Consider the following 5,494-nt stretch of genomic DNA (forward strand, 5'->3'; position numbering starts at 1 on the left):
CGTATATAAATTACATACGGATAATCCGTATATAAATTACATACGGATAATCCGTATATAACTTACATACGGATAATCCGTATAATATCTATATATAAATTACATACGGATAATCCGTATGTAATATTCGTATCTAAATTACATACGGATAATCCGTATGTAACTTTATAACTATAAAAAAAAAATCTTATATTTGCATTCAATAACTAGAAATTTTATATATTTAATAAGAGATAAACAAAACTTTCAAATTAACTATACATATGCAATTTAAAAACAATTTAGTATATGGACACTTGTATATTTTCATAAAAGAAATTATATCAGTTTTAAAGATAAAACAACTAAAATATGGAGGTAAAGAAATTTTATCAGAATTATAAGATACAATAACCATAAGCTATAATAGGAGTGACCGAAGAACATCTTTACAGTGGCATGGGCCTTGCAGTAACCACACCTGTAAAACATTATAAATTTATCAAGAAACATATTGAAAATAAAAATTTAAAATGAAAAAAAAAAAAGCTAAAGATATAATGAAGTTTTGCAAATCATCTAGGTATACTTACCGTCGTGCGTAGAATTCCACCAGAACATCTTTTGTTTCATCCATGACAATCTCATCAAAGTTATCTGGGGAGAGAATTACCACGCTGGATGAAGCAGAAGCTATCTTCACATTAGTGCCTGCGTTAACAAAAATTTGATATCAATGCTAAATTGAGTTAATATTATGCAAAGAAATGATACAAGAATATACCAGAGAAGTTCAAGCAACACACTATTTCGCAGCACGAGAAGGAAAAGTTACAGCAGTCTCCCATTTCAGAGGTCTTTGTAGTGGGCACAGCTGGTATAGAATATGTATCAACAAGATTACCATAATCTGACAAAGTTTCAAGCCACAAGTCATACCTGAACAACATCCACATAAAATATTTTTGCTGTGTCGAAATCTGAGGTTTTCATTGTTGCTTCAGCCCAAGTTGCACCATGCGGAACTTCGATGTATCTTCTTTCTATATGGCCTAGTAAAGCAAGAAAAAAAAATGTAAATAACTGAAATTTTTAAACTCCTTGAGTATATGCACTTCATTTTTTGGTCTATGATTAGTATATGGATTAGGCCATTATGTATGACCCTTCTGCTACACTAGCGCTCACCCAAACACGAATAAGATCTATATAAAAGTAGTCTAACTAAATAAGTAGGAGCATCTCCTTCCTAAGTCTCGCCCACTGGTGGCTATGCATTATGTTAAACTCTAGGGAAGAGAGAAACATTAAACTAAATCCGTGTTTATGACATAACATGGGTGCTTTATTTACATTGAGAAAAAGGAATCAATACAATAAATAGTGGAAATTTAATATCCTCTAATAACAAAAGCATGATAAGAGACTAAATAAAAATTTTCGTGAGAATACATATATAATCTAGATATTCCTTATTATGTAGGATCAACTCCTTATTTTATTTTTACAATTATAACACATTACATGCATGTAGATCCCAGATTTAAAAACTTAGTAGGACACCAACGAAAAGAGCATGAAGATAAATTTGATCAACTAATGCCCACCTGGCTAGAATAACATCTTTGAAAAAGAAATTTGTTGAGGCATGTTAGTTACAGCCTTAGGCTTTGTTATGGTGATTGGAATTCTGAAAAGAGGACCTCGCCATGGAGCTTTGCAATCAATACCATAGACCTCAAAATAATGAAGACCATCAGAAAGATTGGAAGGATCGACCACTACAGTGAAAACGGGAGAAAACAAATTTTCATTAAGAAAATGTAACTACAAATTAACATTATTTAACAAAAACTAAGTCAAATAACCATTAAAAAAAGGATATCTGTCCTAATTCTTTTCTAATTCAACATAGTGAATTTTCCTTCAGGATGAAGTTGTAACCATGATATTGTCTTTTTGAAATTATTGTAAACTACTTTTAACAGACTGCTAATTCTATAGTTTCAATTGAATTTCTATTGTTTGGTTAGACTTTAGTCCTTTCTAATTAAAAAATAATNATTATTTTCCACTAAAACACTCATGCATTGCTTGTCCTGTGCCAATTATACTAGGTAGAAACTAGTAACTTCTACTTCGCACAAATTGTGGATATATTTTAACAGGCAAAAGTTACTTTATCTTTCTACTCAAACAATTTTAATTATAACCTTATTTATAACGAACCAAGTTGCATGTTATCAAATCACTTTCCCTCAAAATGTACTTCCAATCAATAACTGAATTANCTCAACCTCACCCTCAACCTCTTTCTCAACCTCAACCTCACCCTCAACCTCAGCCTCACACTCAACCTCAGCCTCAACCTCAGCCTCAACCTCTTTCTCAACCTCTCTCTCAACCTCACTTTGAAGTTCTCCCTCAGCCAATTCTGATAGAACTTCAGCCTCAACCTCAACCTCTTTCTCAACCTCTCTTTCAACTTCTCCCTCAGCCAATTGTGTTACAACTTCAGCCTCAACCTCTCTCTCAACCTCACACTCACCCTCACCATGAACATTCTGCATTTCTGTTACAACTTGAACCTCACCCTCACCCTCAACTTGTGTTTCCACATGAACTTCATCATTAACAGCACCATCAACCCAGTCAATCATTTCAATTATTTCTGGTTCATTTCTATTATGAACAACGTACAAATGTACTTCACCATTTAACATTGCAATATTAACCATGTGCAAAGCACCCCTATCATCAGTCAATAATTCTAACCTCTCTGGTACCACTGACTGACCTCCTAAACTATACCAAACTTCTTTAATGTCTTTATGACCTAACTCTTTCACTGATGCTATTATTCCAAAATAGCAGAATAGGTCTGGATCACAAGACCATTGTGTTATCTCTCCATCAAATTTTAAATCACCATTATCATCACTAACAAAGTGTCCTGTATGATGGACCACTACTTTAATACGGTCATCCATGATATANTACTATTGAAACAGAACCTTTTCACACCTGTATATTGGGGGCAAAATTATATTATGAAAGGGACGGGATAAAGTACTATCTAAGCAACTGTAAGACATGAAGGGACAGGGGATAAAATAACATCCCCACTAAGGAAACACTGGTCCAGCAAAAGGGGACCACTACTTTTAAAGAAGTAAAGGAACAATTTTTTTGACCACGACACTGCACANAGTGATTTCCAATGTAGCTGAAACATGGTGAGACTTAGATAAGAATTAATAAGATAATGCATAGGGAGAGCCCCCACCAAAAATGCTAACCATTGTACTTGGAGACTCCAAGACCTTAGAAACCCCCCACCAAAATTCCATCCGTAAGCTTTTATTCTACATGACATGAATGCCTTTCTCTTTCACCTTTATGTTTGCAGTGATAGCAGTACCTTGTGTTATTGACAATAGGAAACTGGAAACACCACCTAATTACTTTACCATAGTTCCAACAACTTCTAGGAACGGATTTTCCACTTCCAAATAATCAAACACGCTTTATAAAACAAATTGATAGCATAGTCCATTTAACAAGGATATGCATAGAGAATATAGGCAATTACTTTTTAGCATGTTTACTGTTTCATCCATCTATACAAGTAAATAATAAAATAACTAAAAATTCTTACAGATATTCTTANTGATACATATGATTTAGGTAATTATATATGCTTTATATCCATTATTTAGTAACAGAAAATTCTATTCTCTGAAGAAAAAGGCAAGCTTACCAAAGGCAGAATAAGGATTCCTCACTCCTTCATAAACTACTAGGAAAGCTTGCCACTAAACANATAATAATTAGTTGGAAATAAGAAAATAACTTTACAATCCTTACATTTGTCAACAAAGCAGATCCGCACGTGAGCAACATAGAAAACAGAATTTTCACTAAAGCAAAATATGAATAGAGACAATCATTCCACAGTACAAGCAAGCCTTTTTTCCTAACAAAACTAAAAGGAATTATACACTAGTAAAAAATTGGGTTTTTACAGCGCACATTATGCCACGGTTCACCAGAAACCGCAGCATAATGGTGCGCGGTGGCAGTTCCGTAAATAAAACGAAAGAATATGCCGCGGTTCAGCAAGGAACCGCGACATATCCTCCAGTCAACAATCCCCTTTGACCCACGTTTGAATAAAAAATGAAATAACAGGGGAATCGGTCGCGGTTCTCTGACCAACCGCGGCCTATTCCCCCTGCCACCTGCTGACATTCCCCATCAGTCAGCCCCTGTATTAAATTGACAGGGGAATAGGCAGCGGTTCTCTATACAACCGCGGCCTATTCCCCTGTCAATTTAATACAGGGGCTGACTGCAGCAGGTGGCAGGGGGAATAGGTCGCGGTTCTCTGACCAACCGCGGCCTATTCCCCCTGCCACCTGTTGACATTCCCCATCAGTCAGCCCCTGTATTAAATTGACAGGGGAATAGGCCGCGGTTGTACAGAGAACCGCTGCCTATTCCCCTGTCAATTTAATACAGGGGCTGACCGCGGCCTATTCCCCCTGCCACCTACTGACATTCCCCAAAAAGCAGTTGGGAAGGCAGTTAAAGCGTTTCTGCACGTTGGGGAATATGCCGCGGTTGGTCAGAGAACCGCGGCCTATTCCCTGGTATTAGTAATTTTTAAAATTTTCAGGGTATATGCCGCGGTTGGGCGCTGAACCGCGGCATATACGTTAAAGAAAATTTCAAAAATGCCATTCTGTATTATTTTTTTAAAATGAATAGGCCGCGGTTAAGTGTAGAACCGCGGCATAAAGGGGGTATATGCCGCGGTTAAGGGGAGAACCGCGGCGGATTCTCTTCTGAAGGTTAAAAAAAAAAAGAACAGTTTCATCTTCTTCCACGCGATTCTGAAGTTTTCTCGCTGCCTCCTCTGCGAAAACGCCACTGCTGCTGCTGCGCCATCGTCTTCGTTGTCCCGCCCTCCGCCGTCGTGCCTCCGCCGTCGTTCCTCCGCCGTCGCACCCTCCACCTCCACATTGACGTCGGACTTCGTCTCTTCCGGAATAGGCCGCTCTTCTCTGTCGCGCCTTTCTTCTCCGTCGTGCCTTTTTTCTCTGTCGCATCATCAAAAGGTATGGAACCTAACCTGGTTTGATGTCTGATTGCTTGTGATGAATGTTCTTTCAATGGATTTCAATTGATTTTATACATGATCGGTGATTGTGTGAGTGTGTGAGTGAGGAACAAAATTACCCATTTGCTATTTTCGCTGTGCATGATAGTGTGACTATGATGATATAGAATTGCTATTTTGGTTGTGCATGGTTGCTGAGATTTTACAAAAGAGTGTGGAAATGACCTTTTGCACAATCTACCTACATAAAAGACAAAGGACTCATTGTCCATTTCCTATAAACTATGAAAATAGTTGCCCCAAACTTAGAAATAAAAGAATTACATACTTAGAACTAAAATCCATTCAACTTAGACACAAATTGTTGAAAAATTATATGCCTGCATATATATC

Source organism: Vigna radiata, chromosome 1 (assembly GCF_000741045.1).
Source record: "Vigna radiata var. radiata cultivar VC1973A chromosome 1, Vradiata_ver6, whole genome shotgun sequence".
NCBI lineage: Eukaryota > Viridiplantae > Streptophyta > Magnoliopsida > Fabales > Fabaceae > Vigna > Vigna radiata.